The sequence below is a fragment of the Ischnura elegans genome, chromosome 6 (assembly GCF_921293095.1).
Source record: "Ischnura elegans chromosome 6, ioIscEleg1.1, whole genome shotgun sequence".
NCBI classification, from domain to species: Eukaryota; Metazoa; Arthropoda; class Insecta; order Odonata; family Coenagrionidae; genus Ischnura; species Ischnura elegans.
The window spans coordinates 56,885,712-56,909,349 of record NC_060251.1 but is presented as its reverse complement, the minus strand read 5'-3'; the positions used below and the strand labels follow the sequence as shown (position 1 = coordinate 56,909,349).

The 23,638-nt window shown below is 36.8% G+C and overlaps 1 protein-coding gene across 1 annotated transcript in view; it reads right to left on the bottom strand.

Moving 5' to 3' along the window:
- LOC124160746 overlaps nucleotides 1-22,967 on the bottom strand; it is a 526,295-nt gene extending 503,328 nt beyond the window's left edge. Inside the window, exon 1 of the mRNA XM_046536753.1 lies at nucleotides 22,360-22,967. The gene's annotated coding sequence lies outside the window, so the exon portion shown is untranslated. The remainder of the gene's footprint in view (nucleotides 1-22,359) is intronic.
- Between the last annotated feature and the right edge of the window lie 671 nt (nucleotides 22,968-23,638).

Genomic DNA, 23,638 nt, shown 5'->3' with positions numbered 1-23,638 from the left:
TTAAATTAGGGAATATCACACAGAGAAAATTATCTGATATTGGAGAAAAATTGAAGGAATGGACTTTGTAGCTTTGAGGAGGAGGAAAAAGGATAGTTTCTCTGTATAAACTTTGCCAAATTTGCAAGAGCTATTTTGGATTTAAAGACACTGATTGTAGCTGTGACAACTAAGTAAAATTTCCCCTTTACAAAAGTTCCAACTGGCACAAAAGAAAACGTCTGATTACCGTCTGTAGGTAACGATACGCAGTATGCCCTTTAATGACCAATTAAATCGATGTAGTCTTTATTTTTCCCTCTAATCACCCACTTTTAAAATAAAAAATGACATCTTGTGACGCAAATGACCTTGCCTCTTATACACGCCAAGCAAGCATTCAAAAACATAAAGGAATTTTGAGAGCATTCACCCTCGCAAAAAGAGCAGGGATCATCGTAAGCAGGACACAGAGGTATAATCTCGGAAGAAAATGACGTTAATTATGGATGTTTATATTATCAACCGAGGTCATCGACCTGTTAAGGTAGGTCCATGTTGAACCCCGCCAAAGGATATCGCAGGCGCAATGTACTCATATCCGTTTTTTATTTCACAGCTTTTTTTGAGGAGGCTGAAGCGTTTTCTATACGATGAACAGATTTGTGCGTAACTGTGTACGCGATTTCATTCTCCGATATATTAGGATAAAAGCTATAGCCATTGTACCGAATCAGTGTGATAGAAATTCAATGCCGTATTAAAATCCACCCTCATAAGCACGATATAAATGGCAGTAAAATACAATTATGAACTTCAAGATGAAATAAAGAGACGGACGCGCTCAAGAGATATATATGATTTCTTTGATCAATCGATGGTGATGATTTGAATAAATATCAATGATTTTTTACTTGTTTCCCGCCGTTTTACCTATATACAATATTCGCTGTCATCTTTAGGGTTTATAAAATATACCCAGCTATAAAATATATCAGTATTATCAGTATTATCTTCCCTTCAATACCTAAATGCTCAGTACCCATCCTCAATTTATTCTCTGTCTCATCTATAAAGTTCCTTTCATCATTCACCGATTCGTGCAATGCTCTGCAATGCTGTGCAAGAAATAGTTAATTATACTCTCCAATGAATTCAACTTTTCTCAAAATTTGGGCAGTCGTCAATTCCCATGCGTCAAACAGAACGAGCCTTAATTAGTACTACACCCGCAAAGTCTACGCTTCCGCACCATGCATAGCTACTTTGCGATTCAGAAGCATTACCTGTCTCCCTGGAGAGCTACGATTTCAATTACTTAATTATGTCAAGCTGTCCATACTCCCTCTTCCAAACCTTATTTCTTTTTTATGTTTCTGCGGGTGCTGACGCATTACTACTGGAATCTATCAAATTTGTATTTTAATATTTCATCAGCTCAAGATGGGGGACAAGACCTTAAAACTAAGCCACGATCTATTTTCGCTTTTAGATGGGAGAAAAAGTATTATAGTTTAATTCGCGTAACTAAATAAAACTTAACCAAGCAAATATTGGGAAAACGTCCGCGTTTCAAACTCAGTAAAGGTCTTTCACCCATCCAACACTCATTTCAACTGGCCCATCACTCATAACGAAAAGGCGTTTGAACCCCGCATTGTCAGTCTACGCCACGAACTCAGTCTCATCCGATAGATAAAATTTTATCTCATCCAAAAAATATACTGGTTGCTTGAAAAAATTAGGTCTCTCTCTTGCCCACATATTTACCCAATTCGAAAGTTTAGGACCCTAATGGCGATATTCCATTGGTGTCCTGCGTCTAATTGAAAGAGGATTGAATCATATAAAAAGGGTACCTGCACCATTATAACCGATACAATAAAACTCTAATAGCGGATACTTTATCTGAACTGGAGTTGACAACGTATAAATTTCGTCTCAGCATAAAAAAATGGAGTGAAAGAAAAGAAATACCACGTAAGACCCTGACCTGTCCCCGCTGCCACATTGAAGTTCTTTTTTTGCTTCGAAGTGATGCATATTACTCTTCACTATATCTACTATGTACCGATGTAGTTAGCATTTTCAACTGGCTGGGAGTTGTATTTCTGTGAACGGAGCCGCACTACCTTTAATGCCATTTACTTTTATATTTCCGCGTTATGCTTTTCCTGTTCTTCTTAATTAAGATACCAATGGGTAAATCTGCCTATTTCTTATGTTAATTTGCGAGTTTTTTCAGCATCTAATCGGGACCTTTCCGTGATAGGCTTGAATATCGGTAAGAAAACGCGGATAAATTACCCCATTTATTAAAGCTCCACAAAGCACTCAAATAGGAATGGGGCATTCTGTGAAGAAATCTCCGCCAACGCCGGCATTTGAACCCGCACCCGCAAGGTGGGAAGCTAAGACACCAACCACCACGTCCAACCTGATACCCAGAAGGTAAAGGAGTAACATATCTGTGGAAACGTATAGATGTATCCACGCATGTGCGAGGTCTTTAACCCGTCTATCCATCTCATCCTGCTGAACGTCTGCCTGGGAGGTTGTTTCTCTCAACCAAGCCGCGGTTTTCACTCAATCTCATCTCCTTCACGTCCATGGCTGTCGTTATAGGTCTACTCCTCCTCCTACTCCCGCCTTTAATTAAATCTTCCCGAACGCCATCTTCGTCCGAAGGGCTCTGGATTTCCGCTCCGCCGAGCTCCGATTCCGAGAAGACGAAGAAGAAAAGAAAAGTTGCACTTTTTCTCCTCCGAGCCAACTCCGCCCCCATATCACCCTCGAGAGAGAGAGAGAGAAAAAGAGAGTCTGTTGTGTGCCCTTGAAAGACTTTCACGGTCGTCTCGAAAGAGCAGAGCCGGAGGGATTGTTGCAAAGGCGGCGATTACCAATGTGGTACGGACGGTGTGCATTCACGGAAAACAATGATGACGTGTTGCGAAGTGAATCGCGTGGAGAGACTGGTGTTGTCCCGTGCCGCCCTTCCTATTGTTGGAATGCCACCGCCCGCATCAAAATAAACGCCAACAAAAGAGGCGTGCTACCTACGACCACAATCGTCGGCAGAAAAAACTCCGACGATTTTACGGAGAATTTCCCCGTTATTTTCCGAAAAATCTTTACAAAAAACTCTTTTTTTCTAGTGAAATAATGAATAGTTTAAGAATACTCAGCTATCTTGCTCATCCGGTCTTTGTTTCGTGTCAAATTCCTCGTTTCAAACTCGGTATCATCTTGATGTAATACTAAATCAGGATGGCATTCCAATCAAGGATGGCAAGTGAAACGAAACGAAAATGTTTCGTTTCGACCCGGAGAGAAACGAATATACGGGTTCTAGATTCAGTTTCGTTCTCGCACGCAATGAAAATCACCAAGGAGTTGATGCATGTGTCTTTATGACCAATATCACTTTTTGTATATGTTTAGTTTATTTTCTGTTTTTAAGTTAATTTGTTGTTTGTTTTGTTTATTTGTGAGCATGTTTGTTTTTATTTTGATTTCTTTTATTTCTTTGTTTGAGACGATGCTATGGTGATAAAAGATAAATAATGAATTGTTAAGGAGAGATCCATCTTGAAGTGGATGTAAAATAGGATTGAGAATAAAATAGAGTGTCAAGTGATATTTACATTGAATTTAATCGCTGTGATACGTTAGAGTTTAGTTTCTACCCGGGACGAAACTTTACTCCCGGGAACGAAACTAAATTAATCGAAACCTGGCAGTTCATAGTTAAGTTTCGATCCCAGAAGTTGAGTGGAGGGGAAAAGAGGGAATAGTTTCGACCTATTACGTGTGGCATACGTATGGAGAGGTTAAAAACTGAGCTTAAAAATCGAATGGCCAGTTTGCGTTCACCGTTCTCCTGTTAGTGGTAAAAATTGGGTGCCTCGTACATCTAATTGCGGTAGGCCGAACCTCTACTTCATTCAACCATACTTCGTACTCCTAGTGTGTTCATCATTATCATTAGTCAACAATCCTAAGATTGGTTTGACGCAGCTCTCCATTTCTCTCTCCTATTCGCTAATCTCTTCATAGCTACATATTTATTCTCTTTTACATCCTTTATAAGCTGTCCTATATAACTCATTCGGGGCCGTCCCTTGCCCTTTTTCCCTTCCACTTGTCCTTCAACGATTGTCTTCATCAGACCATCGCGCCTCAAAATGTGGCCAACTAAGTTGTCCCTTCTTCTGCTTAATGTTTTTAGGAGGCTTCTCTTTTATCCCACTCTCCTTAGCACTTCCTGGTTACTCACACGGTCAATCCATTTTATCTTCATCATTCCCCGGTAGCACCACATTTCGAATGCTTCCACTCTTGACTTCTCTGCTGCTGTCAACGCCCAAGCCTCGCTTCCATAGAGGAACATACTCCATATGTAGCATCTGATGAATTGTTTCCTTACTTCTATGCTGGTATTTTCAGCTGTAAGGAGATAGTGTGTTGGTTGAAAAAAAAACTGTTCGGAAGTGAATCACGTGGTCCCGCAAGTGCGTAACATAATCTGTTTTTTTTTGTAATTGTTTCGTCTCAGAGATTTAGTTTAGTTTCGACCCGAAATAGTTTTGACTCCGATCTTTTTCGACCCTGAGTTTAGCTCCCCAGGTTTCATTCTTTTTCGTTTTATTTCTTCATTTCGCTCCCGGGAACGACACTATTGAAATTCTAATGTTTATGACATTCGTTTAGTTTCGACTGCCATCCCTGCTTTTTGTAATTGTCTTCGGTGATTTCATTTTCCATTAAATTTCCCGGAGGGTTAAGCTCCTCCATATTCTCTCATAAAATTATTATCCCTGAATGATAAGTATGAGGGAAAATTTAATTCAATTTCAATAGTGGTGGTACATTTTTTAAAAAAACAAGGAAAAGTCACACGAACAGAGTGAGTACATTCATGAAAATAACGCCCATATTTAGAGCAGAATCTCTTGAATTTTTGAGGTCTTATCTTCAAATTATGCTCTTCTAATGGTACCAAATGACGGCCAAAAAAGATCATGCTCAGTTACACTGTGTTTCAACTGCATCGAGTTTCCATTGAACTTACTTCGTGATTCACATTGTTGTTCGCTTTTATCGGTGGATATCACAAATTGGGTCGGCACATTCGCAAAATTTCATACAAATCTGTATATTATCAATAACACGTTCTAGCCACCTCTTGGAGAATTTCCGCAGTACTTGCCCTTGAAATTCCTTGAAAACTCCTTTCATTTTTTTCTCGCCAGCTTGTGCTAGTCTTTGAATGTTTAACTGCGTAATAGACGTAGAAAAAGAGAAATCGGTATTTTCATACAATATAAATGTCATTTTAATGGAAAACCTTCTGAGATAAACTTATTTTCCAGCGTAATTGATTTCACAATGATAAATTAGAATTCCCTTCGCGAAATGGGCTTACTGCCATGAATGAGTCACTTTATCCGAAAATTTATGACCAAATAAAATAATTATCTCTGGTGCTTGGGTATTTTTGAAAATTTTTCATTTTATCTCTAGTTCCTCAGACAAATCAATATCGAAGAAAAATTTTTTTTTAGCATGAGAAATAGTACGTGGAGTGAGGTAGTACGGTTTTGAAATGACTGCAACATTTACAGTAAAACCGCTGGAATCAAATAGTTAAATTCTGTAAGTATTGATTTCTATGAATAAATTCTACATCGAATCATGCCGGTTCCGCCACATACTTATTGAAGGAAAAATACGCCCAGATCTAAATGAACGCTTTTAGTGGCGAGATTCTACCACAATCATGAACAGTAAACCTCGAACAATTTTACGGTGGTTTTTATAGATTTTTCTCTTCAGTTTTTGAAAAACTCATTTTTTTAATTAATCATGGAATCGATAGTAATAATAATTATGGCGCCAAATACGAGAATGGTTAAACCACAAGGAAAATGTAATTGTTTTTTCTGAATGCCTATCATTTATTTTTAGAGGAATTCTATACTCCTTAAAAAACTGTTTAGTAAATATTCCGATCCTGAAAAATATCAGCACTCATCCCCATTAATTTACTCGAAGTTTTTTTAAGGGAAAAGACAAATCCATTTTTTAATCTTTGGGTATGTACTCTGGATCTTTACTTAAAAATTCATAGAAAAAGATCTTAATTAACTACCTAAGATCAACATTGTTCACCGAAGCTGCTAGATTTAAGCTAATTGTAATTTGGTTACACAATATTAGCCCAGAGATTTTCTACTGATCACTTATTCAACGTTTGTAATGCATTGGAAACCAAGATTTAAAAAAACTTATTTCTGTCGTAAATCAAAATAATTAATTGAAATAAAGTTGGGTATATTTTACTTACTTAAACTGAAAAATACTGGTATCTCAAATTTATACATAGTGTTTTCACAGGTAAATTCGAAATATTGAATTACTTACTTAAATTGAAAAATACTGGTATCTCATATTTATGCATAGTGTTTACACACGTAAATTCGAAATATTGAATTGGACATAACGCAATCTTTGAAATAATAAATTAAGACATCGTGAGCGAAGAAATTCGATATGAAGCCGAGATACGTAGACGGGTACGTGTTAACCTTTGGCAAGGAGCGGAAATTTTTCCGCTCGGGTGGCGATAAATTAATGCTAAAATTGAAAGCAGTAATAATGTCTAATTGAGCATTGCTAGTTGCGTAAGCCATGAAAATTATTATCTCATTCGTCGACAGAGATTTCTTCATGACTATTGGAGCGTAGATAAATGGGGAGAAATAGCTATATTTCCTGAAAATGCATCACTAATACTGGACGGCAAATTGGAAATTTAGCTTTCCAAGCTGATGAATAATGAAGAAATTATTCGGAAAATATCTGACCAAAATTGATCGGCGAAATTAGCTCCTTCATTCATCCTTTCTCCATAAGTATCATTATGTGCAAACCATTCGGAAAATTTTTTCCACATCGTTGTATTTCAAAGTAAACAGTAAGATTATTCATTTTTAACGCGTTGGCGTAATAAAACACGGTGATAATTTTTATCAAATAGCAATTTTTAAAAACTTCTGTCTACAGAGCGACCACGCAAAAGTCATGAATTAATGATATTTATTATTTCATTGCATTCTTTTTACCGTGCACACTGCAATTCAAAATTAATCGTTTCTGATTTTCTCTGCTAACCCTAAGCATGCAATTTGTAACGGAAATGCCGAAAAAATGGAAACACATACTTAAACGAAAAAACCCAATCAAAACGCTAGTGTTGGTTGATAGAATCATGTTCATGTTACCAACAGGAAATAGAATCATGTTCATGTTACCAACAAACGGCATGAGAGCTCCAGCAGGTATAAAATGCGATCAATTTCATGCATCAACTACCGCACCTGAATAATTGGCATGGACAATTTGAGCGCTATGCGATGAAATGAACTCAAGAATCACTTGAAGGAGTGACATTTTTTTTGCATCATATGAGGCTAAAGGAGCACAAGGCAAGCGAAGATTCTTATGCGTCTTCTTTCGCCTCACCTTAAAAGCACCCTCACAAACACAAGTATGAAGGAGATCAGGTACGATAACGGCAAGATTTCAGTCAGTTAAGAGAAAGTCTCAATCGAAAAAAAGTCGCAGTTTTCATGGAATTAACTAATCACTACATGTGACCATAAAAAATCAGACGGCCAAATTCGAATCACTTACGGCAGAAGAGGGACGAAAGATGATCGCTTCAAAATTCACAGTGATATAAGTCCCCGTCTAACTAGTACTCATCCGTTCATTGCTCATATCGCACCAAACTCCAGGTCATAGGGGTAGCCATTATAAATCTCAGCAAGCCTTTCTCTACGTAAATTATTTGCCAATGTTTGCTCGTAAGTAATATGCAGCGCTTCCTTTTCTCCTGGGGAATTATGGAGTCGTACTATTTCCTTAGGATTTACATTTTCAAATACATCAAACCTCTCAATAGAGTCCATTTTTTTTAAACTTGACAAATCACGGTATTTTAAAGACTATTATCACATGAAAGGGAATGTATATTCAATAAAGGAGAGAATCAAAAATTCATTTCGCCCATAATATTAAAATACACCGCAAAAACCAAGACATATAAAGAGCTTTTCCTCTGATAATTTAGGTTTTTAGTTTTAGCTGTTTTATTACATCTTGACTATCAAATAATTTGCTCAGAAAAATTAACAAGTAGGTATGCATCATGGTTTCGCAGATAATTGGTTGCGATATGTATTCATCTCAGTTTATGGTTTCAATATATTCAAAACAAGTTTACATTTAATTTTGCTAACTAATAATTTCTTGTATAAGATACAAGAGTGATAATGAATGTGCTCTCAAGCCAAAGATCCACAATGCCATTGCCAGTATAAGTATTTTTTTATTCTCGTAATCCTATAAATTTGTAAACTTTTGCAAATGGAGGCGAAGCGGAATTTGATACATTCACAAGCTCCGTTACACTCTTTTTTGGCTTGTGCAAGTTATAAGCAAACCTAAAATTCAAAACTAGCATTAAGGTGCTTTTCTTTAAATTCCCTTATTGAAACTCTAGGATAGGAACTCTAGTGGCGAGATTCTACCTCAACCATGAACAGTAAACCTCGAACAATTTTACGGTGGTTTTTATAGATTTTTCAAGGATTCCAAATTTTATCAAGGATCCCAAATGAAATTCAATGCGTCGCTGCTCAATCGCTGCCAGCTAACTGGGAACGTTGACCTTCAGTAAAATACAAGCTTTTCGGATATCCATTTAATATTCTGCCGATGAACATTTCCGGTCCGCGAAACTCAAAAGTAAGATTCTCTCGGCCCAATTTGGGCTCGATCTCACATATCAGTGGAAAATGAGGTATTTGGATAAGATTATTTTAAACGGAAAACAACCTGCCGTTCACGGTTTTATTTTGTAATTGTATAAAAAAAAGAAAGACTAGACGTCCTACCTTTGGAGGATATTTAAAAAAGTTATTATAGAAAATGCTAACTGAAGCACTATGAGGAAGGAGCTTAGGAGGGGATTTTTATGCAAGAGTTTAAAGAAAAAGAATAAAATGGTAATTTCCACAATTTAATTCACAACTCAACTACTGACTACGGTTTCAACACATTGTCTCATTTTCAAAAATTTAATTTGTTGAAGCCATGGTCGGTTTTTGAGTTGTGGAGTGTGGGAATCACCATTTGTAGTTTTTATCATGGATAAATCAAACTTCCTTCAAGTCAAGCCTAAAACAATTTTATACGTTTAAAGAAAAGCTTACCTAGTTTAGAGTCTGATCTGGAGTGTAGCGCTTTACGGTGTGGAAACGTGAACATTTAGGAAGGAGGATGAGAGAAGGCTGGAGGCGTTCAAGATACGAAGAAGAATGGAGAAATTGACGTGGAGGGAGAGAAAGAGGATCGATGAAGTGTTGGACATGGTGGGTCAGGAGAGGCAGCTTCTAGATGTGATACAGAGGTAACAGAAGGTATGGATGGAGGGAGTACGTAACAGGGAGGGGATATTGAAAACAGCGTTAGAGGGTAGAATTTTGGGTAAACGAGGGAGAGGAAGGAAGAGAATAGGATTTTTAGATATAATGAAAGGGAGTAGAGAATGATCCCAAAACTTTAATATTAACCAGTAAATTTTTACTCCTAATAATTCAATAATATACTCTGTGTGGATTTTTTCCTACTACTCAAACGTGTATTTTTTGTGTTTTTCGAATAAATAATAACCACATTTTCGTACAAACTTATTTTTAATGCCCGTGAATTTGTTTGAAAAATCGATATTTTGGTTCAAATTTCGATTTTTTGATGAAAAAAAGCGTGCTATTGATTTCGATTAAAAATCGATTGCTCATAAAATCGATTTCGACCGATATTTCTCCATCACAAGGAGGTATCCTTCTTTTCAAACGAAAGTTGGGTCTTACATCCTCACGAAAACCTGTTTTGAGCGGCTCTATCGCTCGTCGAAGGCACTTAATTCCATGTCATCTGATGATGAGCGTTTCCTGTTTTCTATATACTTCTAGTGCCGTTCCCAGGCAATCATTCTCTCGAGAAGCCGGCCAATCATCAGTTTCTACGACGTTTCCTCTTATTAAAGAGGGATGGAACTCATTGATAGACGAAAGGAACAACAACGAGATCGTTGTAAGTTGGACTTCCATCAACGATTAACAGCAACCATAAAATCAAAGGGGTTGATTTAGAAAGTTAATTATGCAGAATAAATTTTTCTAAAATTCCACAAATTCATTTCGTTCGAATTTCCAAGCAGTCGCGTTCATTTTAATACGATAAATTGTGAAGCTAATTTAGTATCCCAACTTTCCCATCGAATTAAAAAAACCATTCCTGCAGTGACTCAACCTGAAGGTTGGTTCGGGTTAGGTGAGGGTAGAACTCAGCCCGGACTAGGCCACAGGTGTGTGTACTTCACACATTTAGGGTAAGGGTGGGCCACCTCGACCTTGTATTTTGTTTGGTAGTTTCAGGTTTCACGCGGGTTTTGAAACCGGGATCCCTATAACAGCAGCCGCTACGCTACCATGCTCCCCAAACAAATAGATATGATGGACATTTTGCCTGAGTATGAAGAAATGAAAAATAACTGTAAGTGCGACGGAGACCGTTATTTTAAGTATTTTTTTCTCGCGACCTTTGAAGGTATTCACCACGTCTTCACAAAAAAATCGGAGAGATGAAACACATTTCTTGTTTTAACAAAATGTTAGCAAAGGTCCGACCGGCATTCAATGCAGTAAAAAGTTATCCCCTATGATCCTAAAATGCCCCAAAGGTTCTTTGAAAAGCCGTTGTTTTCCTGTTTTATTATTTCAACATTAATCTGAACAAGTTACGTTTTAGTTTTCATGAGTTTTTCTTCACTTTTTATTTTCACATTTTGGGGCGCCTGAAACTTTCATACCACGGAATACTTACCATTTTCCCTTTGAATTTAATACGTGATCCGATTAATGAGTTCATACTACGTGTATTCCTGCGCTGTAAATTAAGAGTTGAAGGTAAATTCTTAACTTTAACGGGATAAATGAAGATGTAATGTGGAAAATGTCAGAGTCTAAAAAGGCTCAAATAAAAAACCTACTAAACGAAGGACATCGTGTATCAGTCTGAGGCACAATAAATATTTTTGAAAGAAATTACAGGATTAAACAAAGCGCAACACGAAGGTAAAGCGAAATAGAATAATTATTATTATTAATTTTTTCCTCTTCTATTCTTGACCTTGTTTAATGCATTTTATAATATTTCTTGGAGTTTAGGTCAATGTAAAACAAGTTATAGCCAACGTTTCGATTTATTTAAAATCATCCTCATGGCAATGAAAGAGAAAACATGAACAATATAAAATACAAAAATGACAACGATATACAATATTTTTACATAAAAATGTTACGATCGCGTTTTTTAACATTTTTTTGTAAAATATTGTATATTGTTGTCATCTTTGTATTTTATATAGTTAATGTTTTCTCTTTCATAGCCCTGAGGATGATTTTAAATAAATCGAAACGTTGGCTATGACTTGTTTTACATTGACCTAAACTCCAAGAAATATTATAAAATGCGAAATAGAATGCAATTACCAACGGTGGGAATCATGTGGTCGAACTGAGGCGAACTACAAGAGAGGTATTGAGCAGTAAAAGTAGAGGGAAACACAACCGATACTAAAAGAGTTGAGTTTTAAGTAATGGCTTCTTCTAATCTTGCTTTTTTCAGTTATTATTTACTCATCATTGACAGTTTATACGATTTCAACATGCTATTTTTAGCAATAAACTTTACTACAGAGGATAATCTGAAGTGTGAATTTTACGGGCGGAAATTTTACCGCCCAACAAAGATGCGAAAAAAATCGTTAAATATTTTCCGCACACAGAGTAAACTTGAAATGGCAGTCATTGCGCGATGGTGCATACTAACGCACACGATGTCTGACTTAAATGACGTCGACCACTTTTAATGAAAGAGAATCGCTGTAGGTAATGTCACCATTCTGGATGACACCGCAACGTGTTCAATTTTGATATGACACCTAATGCATCAAAGAGATTTATAAAAAAGAAAAAAAAACTTCAATATCGCTTGAAACTATTTTATCTTTCTATATCCCTTACATATCAATACGGCTTCTTCCACAAAAATCCCTTGTTTTTCTCTCAGTAATCAAAGCGCCAACTCAAAACAAAACAGTTAAATTACCAAAACAATTAAAAAATCAAAAAGCATATACTGCAAACAAAAAATGAACTTCAGAAAATGAAAGGCATAAAAAAGAATGGAAACGTATGTAAAATCACGTATGAAAGTGACGTCGGTCATTCAAAGTACATGCATCACACCCTTCAGCGTGAATGAATTTGGCACAACGAGTTCTTTTAAAGTGGAAATGAAACTCATTTCGAATTCCCTTCGGAAGATACATTGTGGTGAGTGTTTTTCGAAAGGCGACCCGAACGCGGCCGACGAAAACTCCGGAAGATGATCTCCGTCGTTTATCAAGTCTCCCTCAGCGTCTTCCACGGAGTCAGGAGGTCATCCGGATGAATTTATGCCCGATATCATTCACGATGTCAAACACATCATTTATACTGATCTAGCCGGGCGCGAAAAGCTTCCAGTCTTGACCGCGTTCATTCCCTTCGAATATATTTTTTACTCGCCTTTCATGAAATGTTAATATCTAAACTTCAGCTGGATTTGCTTAAAAGTCCCAAGGAATTAAAACTGATTCGTAACTACGAATTTCGAAAGTAATACCATTGTGCATATGATAAAATATTAATTATTCAATATTGTAGACAGAATACTCGTGCATAATTTTTCAGTTTATATAGGACATTTTTCTGCATAATAACGCATTGTGACCCGATCAGGGAGTTAGATAACCGCGTGATCGTAAAGGGTGAATCCACATTTTTGGGAGTAATGGTCACATATACAAGTTCACTTGGGGAGGGGTCTAAATGAAAGAGAGTAGAGAACTGAATGGTTATCTAAGTTGAGGGGTGCCGCTGATTTGACATAGTATTGTAATGAGGAAGAAGAATAGCCATTAAATGTCAAGATTAAAATGAAAATATAACAAGAAAGATCTAAAAAAACACGCTTATTCCAACAGCAGTACAATTTGCAATAAAAATAAAAAGATAAAATGAATAACACGTGAGTGCTGGTTAAGTTTATTCTCAGCGTAAACGAGTCTAATAGATTATTAAGGATTGTCGCGCAATATTAACCTCCCACGCTTTTTTCTCGGATTGAGGAATAGTTTTTTTTTAATTTTATCAATTTTTTTTGCAGTTTTCTTAAAGAACGTGTTTTTAAATCTTATATTACTTCCTTATTTTCACAGGTGAGTCACGTAATCGATTAAAACTACATCTGCTGAATAAAATTTATAACTACCACCATCTATTGTGAAAATTTAAAGCTATTTTCCCATAATTAAATTTAGTTCATTTATTAGAGCGCAACAAAACAAAATTTCGAACGTCAGGTTATTGAATATCGTATTGCCATAAGGAAAAAGGATGCGGGAAAAATTTGAAGCCGATCCGAAATATAAAGGAAGGCTAAAAATCAATTACAAGATTCAATCGATGAAAAAAACGCAATAATTTTTATTCTGTTTCTACTGTGTACTTTTTAGTGGTGAGTCGTGTAATAGATTAAACTAGAGCCCTTCAAAGAAACTCAGGACAAAAATTTATTACTAAATATATATATTTTCTTTTTTTTATTAAACATATTTTCCCCCATTAGTTAATAAGTTAGTAAATAAGAGCAAAATGCAACGAAATTTTAAATGTCTGTTTGAATATTTTACCGTCACCAGAAGCAAGCATGGGCGCAAAATATCAAACCGATCCGAGAATGGGGAGTGGGTGAAAAATCAATTATTAGATTACATTGATGAAACAGAAGAAGCAAGTTGAGAGGAAGCGAGTAAATAGAAAGGGTAGTTGTGATCGGTCAAGGAAATGCATGAGGATGGAAAGAAATAATTTTAAAACCAAAAAGTTCATTTAAACCTAAGGATTAGGAAAATTTAGACTCATAGGAGATTCAAGCAGTTAGACTTTTTTTCATTGTCTTAAGCTGGTTAATAAAACTTTGTGGAATAAAACAAAGTTATTATCACTGCCAGCATAACGAAATTTGACGAAGTAGGTAGAAAGAAACGGTCATAATAACAAGGAAGCCAATTTTTTTCCTGTAAGTCGTTGAAGTACCGCAACAACATCATTTTAAGAACCTTTTATAAAAATGACCTCAAGTTCGTCACTCGCACCGACTTCCTGAATAAACTAGACTTCTTGGGTGGGGTATTACAAAGTTATTATTGCTGTCATCATAACGAAATTTCACGAAATTAAGTCAGAAACTTTTCAATCAACAATATAGCCTATTTTTTTGTGGCTATCAATCAATGAAGTACAGTAACAACGAATATATTACGAAATTATTATGCAAGATCGTCACTAGCACCAACTTCTTCTATAAACGAGGATTTTTGGGTGGGATATAACAAAGTTATTATAGCTATCATCTTAACGAAATTTCACGAAATTAAGCTAGAAACTTTTCAATGAACATGGGAACCCATTTTTTGTGGCTGTCAATCGATGAATTACAATAACAAGATTATACTACGAAATTAAAAAAAAAATGACATACGTTTCGTCTCTCGCACCGACTATTTCAATAAACAAGGTTTTTTGGCTGGGATATAACAAGTTATCATTGATATCATCATAACGAAATTTCACGAAATTAAACTAAAAACTTATCAATGAACACGGAAGCCCATTTTTTCGTGACTGTCAATCGATGAAGTACAGTAGCAAGATTATACTACGAAATGTTTAAGAAAACGACATGAATTTCGTCTCTCGCACCGAATTCGTCAATGAACAAGGATTTTGGGTATCCGAATGCTCTTGACATCGCGGGGAAGTGTGAACCTTCGCTTTGGTCTCGAGTGGATACCCGGTTTACGAAACTTAGCCATGGGTTTTTGATCGTGCGCGACGATGTGACACGACTCCGTTCCCCTCCATCGACTCACGAGTGGAACACGTATACACATAACACGGTTTACACGGTTCGTCGATTTGAGGTAAGTCGACTCGAGTGTTGGCGTGACGACCGAGCGCGTTTGATTACGAGCAAGGGCACCTTTGTATAAAGCCCTCAGCCGCGCGCGGACTCTGATGAAATATATCACAGAGGCGGGCATCCTTGAGAAAGGGAGAAATTAATCGGAGTTAGAGGTTGAGGAGGATTACAGCGAGAGGCATTGGACTGCAGCTTGCCTTTCAGAGAGATCGTGTGCCATTACCGGAAGCGGTGGAAGTATCCAGCGGCCCTTCCGACCATTACGCGATCCAAAGGAGTAGGTATCGATTGTCGGATAGCTCACGCGATTCATAGATGCTACTTAACGCGTTAAGGCCAGGAGTATAGCCATCAATATATGTCGGGGGTTGAGGGCTAGCTTAATGTGATAGAAGCCAACCATCCCATATATAAGTAGACTACTTTATTAAGAGATTTACGCAAATTTATTAAGCATGCATATACATATAAATGAATCATAAAAATGATTCTAAGCCAACTAACTTCGTTTTCAGTTGGTCGCAAAGTGGTATTTATATATTTTTGGACAAGGTGAAAAAATTTGGTGGGGTACTAATATGGCACCCTCCCTGGCTACGTGCTTGCTTAAGGGGACTCATCACTCCCGCTCTTTTGGTCTAATTTCGTAACGAATTGCCAGCTTAATACTTGCACTATTATCTTAAAATATTGGACCGTATTTAACATTCGCTTGCTTCTAAAATAAAAAAAAATTCTCAGTGTTTACAAATGTGAAATTTAAGCAACTGATGTATAGGCGAATATTTAAAAGGGTTTACTGAAGAGATTTCCTCACCTCTACCCAGGTTTCAGGGAACATATCAGGCATTGAATTCAGGCTAAAAACTATCAACATGCATATTACACGTAGATTAAATTAAAAACATTACATTACTCCCATACAAGTAAACAGCCGGTGCATTTCCATTCCTGCACACGTATATTGATTCCACTTACGTTAGATTTAGATACGTTATTACGTAGAAGGAGGTAACGATTTCCGCATATTTATTGCGGCTCATCAACGGAGGGACACATATGATCTATGCACGACTTCGCATAGGCAATCTCTGGACCTTTATAAACGATGCTAGCCGGTGGCGTTACTAGGACTTTTTTATGGTGGCAATGGATAAAATTGAATAGCACACCACACCGGGTAATTATAACCAGGCAATGAAATATCTGCGTGTATTAATTAAAAAATCTGTCTGAATTCGATAATTATACAGATAAAATAATAATTTATATAACTTAGCGCGGCTTAATTAAACCTAATACATATAATTTTCCAAAAAAGAACTGATTGCTGTGATATGAATATATTTTTCTATTTTTATGGTTCTGGTCGTGTTTTCGCACTCCCCCGTAGTAATGCCATGCAGGTGCAAGCTATCTCACATGTGATTGGTAGAGGGTGCGTTATCATCTGATCACATTTTTCTACTAACTTCTTTGTCTTGAAAAAACCTTAGACCCTGCAGCAAACTCATTGAGCACTTATCCTCGAGTGTTTTACGTTGGACTATCAACAATCAGTTACAGAAGCCAAAGTTTAAGGGATCCATTAAGAAAGCTAATTGAGATGAATTAACCTAAATTGCACAGTATACCGGGAATAGCCACGGTGATAAATTTTACGGGAGTCACCCTCAATGCACATATAGTGCGAAAAATTCTCAGTGAAAAAATCATTTGCCAAAGGCGATTTTGTATTTTTCGCAAAATTTCACAAGTTCGCTTTGATCGAATTTCCTTAAAGTCGGCGTTAGTTTTTGGAGAAAGACTATGCGGGTCAAATTAATATATCCTGTCTAACTAATATACCCTGTATTAGAGGACCATGTTAGGTAATAAACTATTATATTACAAAAGTTGGCTATTTGCGAGGTGGTAACAGTTTATATTTAATTAAAATGCATTAAAATACATCACCAAAATGAAACTAGATCAGTGAAAATTCAAAATAGCAATGAAATTAATTTTCCAAGATAAATTTTTTACGCCTCTTCTTGAAAATTTTTATGTTGCTAGGATAGGGCCGAAACAGTTCAGCGGGGAGTCTATTTCATTCATTAATCGTCCTATTAAGGTATGAGAACTTTTTTACGTTAGGCCTTTGAGGCCGGCAATTCATCTTGTATTGGTGATATTTCCTGCCTATATAGTTGCGCTTTTCAATCTTATTTCGTGGTTCCCCATGCCTTTTCCTCGTAAGAGTGCGCAAAGCCTATTTATTTTTCTTCTCCGTCCTAGTGAGTCCCATCCCAGTAGTTTCGGCATTTTAGTGACACTTTTGGTCTTTTTATGTTTCCCCATTACGTACCTTGCTGCCTTTCTTTGCACCTTCTCGATGGATTCCGTTTGACCCTTTTCATATGGGTCCCATACTGGTGACGCGAATCATAAAATCGGTAGGATTAGTGTCTTATACACCTTTTTCCTTTGTAGTACGATCGCTTTCTTCTATGTTGAATGAGTTTACATGGGAAACATTGAGTGAAAGAAGAGTCAAAAATGGTTTACTCTTTCTGCATGATGCAGTTAACAAAGGTAATTGATAGATGTAGTTGGTAAATTGAACTTAACTTCTTTTTAAACTAAGACTAAAAAAGAACATTCACTACAGGAAGTGTGAATATAAATTAATGTATGAATGCACCTATTAATAGAATATGTATCTCATTGAATAAAATTTCAAGTGAATCAAATTTAAACTTACCTAAGGAATCGTTTCACGCGCAGATATCGTCGATGTTAGCGATATTTTACATTTGTCCAAAATATTGCATTTGCGACATTAGGCCAGCCTTTACTGTTTTGGTACCTAATTAATTTTACTGTTAGTGTATTAATTTCTTTTTTATTATTATGATTGTAATTATGACTAATTGTGAAAATATTTTACCCTAGTATTGTGTATTTACTTTGAGTGAATTGAGCAAAATTATTATATATCAATCTTAACATTCCGATGGAAAGACCTTGAGGTAAAGAACATTTTGCTTCATTAGAAAAAGTCTTAAAACTGTAAATAGGACAGGCATCATCATTGTTCCGAGTATTTCTGTCGATTTTGTCATTCGTATATGCCGCGTGTTTACCTGATGGCGTTCTTCAATTCATTTCCCTGTCATGGAAAAACTTCGACCCTGCAGCAAACTCATTTAAGAGCTATCCTAAGCTATTTTTTTAAAAAAAAAGGCGTATTTCATAATGCTTAAATAAGGTTTCCCCACATTACCCTTCATTTTCAATTTCCACCCAGCCAAAATTATCCACTCGTCCTCGATGCTGTGAATGACCTCGGTGGTCTATAGCGCCTCAGAATGCCTCACCGAACGGATTTGCTGATTTCTCCTGATTCCCCGAAGCCAAGGACGAGCGAGGGCGGACACCGCGGTTGATGCTGCATTTCGGGGCTACTCGGAAATCAAGCTGAAATTCCCTCAATTATCTAGATTCCGCTCTCTACGTCACTTGTAACTTTCAGGCTGTATTTCAAAGACTGCTTACACTCTACATTTACCCATACGGGTTAAGGGGGGGTACTCGGAAATCAACCTGAAATTCCCTCAATTATTTAGATTCCGCTCGCTACGTCACGTGTAACTTTAAGGCTGTATTTCAAAGCATGCTTACACTCTACATTAATCCGTACGGGTTAATGTTTAACTGAACGCGTCAATGGACGCGATTATGCACCGTGTAACCCCTCAACTTGCTCAAATTTATCTATGGCTGAAAATAAAACCTGTTCTAATTTAATTTATGCATTCGTATTCGCATGTTCCGTTCCGGTCCACAACAGTCATTCCTGGAAACAGAAATTTACTCGTACGTGATAATATATCGTGGAAACGGGCCTTTAGAATGCATTTATGGAGTACCAGCATAACCAAAATCAGTCATTCTGCCTGAGTAACATATTTTTTCTTGAGGGTGTACAGGGTGTTTCAGGATGAATCTGCAACACTTCTGGAGTTGGTAAGGGAGACAAGCATTTTTTTGTGCCCGTAAACATGGGGTTGCAACTGCTTAGTTACAGATCTATGGCAACGAAAACATTATTCAATTGCACTTTATAGTTAACAGGGAAACTGTTTTTCTTGGTTAACCGGCCTTTTCGACTTTTTATGCAATACTCTGGATTTTTAAAGGCATTCAATGATTAAGGGTGAACGAAAAAATTAATCTCAAACAGGGTGAGATTGTGCAACCGTATCGTTGATACTTGCTCAAAGCTCTCGTTTAATTAAGCCCAAAGTCTAAATGTTTAAGACAATTATAATCGCACATAATTATTTTATGCCGTTTAAAATCCAGAGTGTTAAACAAAATATCGAAATGGCTGGATATCGAAGAAATACAGTTTTCACGGTGACTGAAAAGTGCATCCAAAAATGTTTGCGTTTCCATGCTACAGTAACTTAGGAGTTGTGACCCCATGTTTATAAGAAAAAAATGCTTTAAATTGTCTCCCCTACCACCTTCTGAAGTACTGCAGATTCCTTCTGAAATACCCTGTATATATAACAAAAACCTCTGATCGAAAAAGTAATAGTTATTCATAATATCAATAAATTTGTACAGAGTTAAGCCCTGATGACGGTTTTAAATAAATAGAAACATTGGCTGTAACTTGTTTGCAAAACATACGTTTACCTAAACTCCAGGAAATATTTTAACATATAATCAGCGTAATGTGATTGCAATTGGTATTACGTATCAAAATTACGCACCAATAACTAATGATCGACACATTCACTATTGATTGACATTATCGCTGCCTGTCAAAGAGATATTTTATGGTCAATTTCAAAGAAACATGTAAGATTTTTCATAAAAACATTGAATTTGCATATAAATACGAACCATAAAAAATATCGATTGAAATAATATGGAAATTCACTTATTTTGCCACACAATAAATGATATCTATCTTCTGTTTATGTGCTCTGTAATTGAGAAGCCGACGGACAATCAAATGAACGACCCATGCTATAATTACGTTCATTACTGTCGCAGCTTATTATACTGTTTTATAATAAATAGCTTCAGAAAGAGTTTTTTTTTCAAGGATGAAAAGATTTTTAAACGGAGGTTATGAGTGATTATGCTGGTAAATAAAATCAAACAAATTTTCTGTTTCATCAATCAACCTCTCAGCTACATCACAGGTACTCTGCAATCACATCAGAGGAACCCAAAAAAATACATGCTAGTTTTTTTTTGTTTTCTGCGATAATTTTGTATGCAGATACGTGAAAATTATTGATTCATGGGTTTATTTATCATTGATGTAGATGCTTACAGCGAAAAGATTCGGATACATTTAATGGAGAAGGATCCAACTCATACTGTGATTTAGTCGACCAGATTGACTAATGAGTCTTAGGTTAAATCCAAAAATAGGGTCTCTAAATCAGGGTAAATATCTGTTTAATTATATATAGGACAAAAAATGTAGAAAAGTTTATGACAGATGGATATTAGCCTTGGCAATGAAGGCGAAAAAAGCGACAGGAACATTGAAAAACATACCTTAGGCACGCAAAATAATAAGTTGAAGTTTACATGCTCAAAGAGCACATGATAAATCCTTGTTCTTAGTTGTGAGATGTGATTGCGCACAGACACGGAACCTTATCAGTGGGGGTCCGTAACCATGAAATTTGACGTAGAAGTAATTAATCTAGCTCTGCTGGGCTATATATATATCCAGTTTCAGTCGTCTTTAAATTAAGAGGCGATTCATCGCCACAAAACCACACGATCATAAGAAAGATGGGATTTATTTTAACAGTATTAATACGAACTTTCTCGACGTCTTCCACTCATTTTTCGACATATTTTCCCAATGCCCAATTTTCAGCATCGCAAATATCAACGTACCGTATAAGATCCGACAGATTTTTCTCCTTATTCTTACGAAACGAACCTCCCATCAGCTCCATCCTATTCACATACTTCTACCATACTTAGGCTATTCTCTCCACAATAATCTTAATCCTGAGTCCAATTCCCCGTGATGTTCCGCTCGAAATGTTTAAATGCTTTATCACCTATAGCTTGTGTCACCTACTCTTACGTTAGGCCTCACACAAATCGGTCGTAATTTTTATCAACACCGCATAAAATACTTGCGGGATAGATTGGAAAGTATAAAAAGAACCAAACCGTGAATATTATTCAGCAATATTTTAATAAACCCTCCAGTCTACCTACCTCCATTTAGAAGCGTGCAAATGTACGATTAGCTGCGTTATGATTATTAAAAGCCTATTCGTAAAAATATTTTTTTGTATTATCCCCCAATAAGGGTTGAAATATTCTGAAATTATGTTCAAAAGCATAAAACAATCATTATACAACTAATCGAAACTAAATTTTACGCGTATAAAACTTCCAAATGTAGTTTTTTAACTTTTGGCATTTATGGGTAGTTTTCACTCCTAAAAAATAAAATGTGTCCGTCGGAATAACATAGATTTTGAAGTAGAGGGTTGGATTAGTCTAATCCCAAATTTTTATGCAAATCGATAGTTTTAAAAAACTGCAACGTTTTGAACTTTTATGAGCTTCATTTCCTGAACTATCGGCTTCATTATTGCCTTAATATTTAGCCATTCTATTAACGGTTGAACAATTAAAAATAAGCAGTAGGTAGACCAATTCGTCATAAACATTTCCGCTAAATTCAAACCATCAATATTGTCAGTAATAGGTTATTCGTAAAAAATAAAAACAGCCAATTTAAAGGAGTGTGATAGTCCTAAGTTGTCGCATGTTATTTCCTCCTATGTAAAGGCCTAAAATCATCTGTTTTCGGGGGATGAAAATAAATAATAAAAAAACCAAGAAACCGCATAATTAAGGTTAAGTGTACAGGTTCCAAGTTTTCCAATCGACCGGAATGCACTGTAATAAGAAATAAACGCATTTTCGCTGAAGCGCCATCAAAATCACTGACATGAGCAAACACTAAGCAACCATGTTTACCCGCAAAGCGTTGACCCCCGGACAACTAGGAACAGAGCCAACAGCTACTCGGGATACACGGCGAACCAACGCAAGCGGGGTACTCGCCGTGTCAGTCCGCTGACACCGCTCTTGAAGGGCACGGAAATTACCAGCCCATCGTAGTTGCAGCCGTCTTCGAGATTTTTAAAGACAAGTAGTAACAATCGTTCAACTCACCGTATATGTCTGGCTGCTCCCCGGGATACCGCAGGGGATGGAGTGATCGTTGCTATCTCCGCCTGTTTGTTGACGGGCGGAGCTGAGGTGCATCTCAAACTCGGCCGCCAATCCAATCCGGTAAGGGGCCTCTCTGAAGATGGGCCCCGGAACCGCGAGTAGGGCGTCCCTTCTTACTCCAAACGGGGGTGTGCTGGCGGCAGCAAAATCCGTCTAGACGAGTTTTTGGAGGGATGGAGGTGAGGAGAATAACAGGATGTATAAGCTGGTCAGAAGGAAAAAGTGCAAGGCCAAAGACGCTTAGGAGGAAATCTACCTGTCAGTTATGGAGCTAAGGACGCGATTATAAAAGAGAAATCGAAAGGATTTTTACAAAAAAATATAGTGTTACGAAAACAGAGATTAATACATGTTGCTTCGAAAGGTAGAAAATGTGTCCTGAAGGTTAGATAGAAAATAAATATCAAAACACTATTGGTATTGATGATAGACTGAGTAACATTAGAACAGTGGAGAAAATAGCTTAGTTCCCCCAGGATGATGCGAAAATGAATCTTGAAAAATTAAGAAATCTAATTTTAAATTCTTAAATTTGACTAAATCACTAATTAAAAAGTAGATTAATAACTTTTAGCCGAAATTCGGAGAGAATACGTCTGTTATTCAGTCTTCATTAAATGGTAATATTAGCCATTTTAACGTGAAAATTTAAATTTCAACAGAAACGGGGTATGTTTTAAGGAACCTATAATTCCAAAATAAGCACTCAACAAGCAAACAAGTGCCGGCCGCTCGTTAATCTGAGGTGGATGAAATACACGGTCTTCTAAGCTCAATGATAAGATACGACGAGACAGCGTCAAATAAAGGGAGGAAAAGTTTGAGTGAATGTACAGGATCACCTACATAGAGTCACTACGATCCGGAAGAAAATAACACCGACAGTACCGTCTTGGTAGGCCAAGTTATTCCACGCAGGAAAATAATGATCTACATATTGAGAGCACTTCACGAGCGTTAAAACTGAATGAAAACGTAAAGTACCGGATTATCACAGGATCCTACTTATAATGAAAATGAAGGAGGGATACAGTACCACTAACAACGCTTCGGAACAGTATCAGTGCTCTCTTTCGGTTCACACGAAACAGGGTTTCTCTTGTTAATAGGGCACTGCTGTCCAAAAGATCAGACTACCACCATGGTACCGTTTCACGTCCTTGAATAATGGTACGATGCACACGAAATAGGTTCTTTTATGATATCTGGGTCCTTTGTA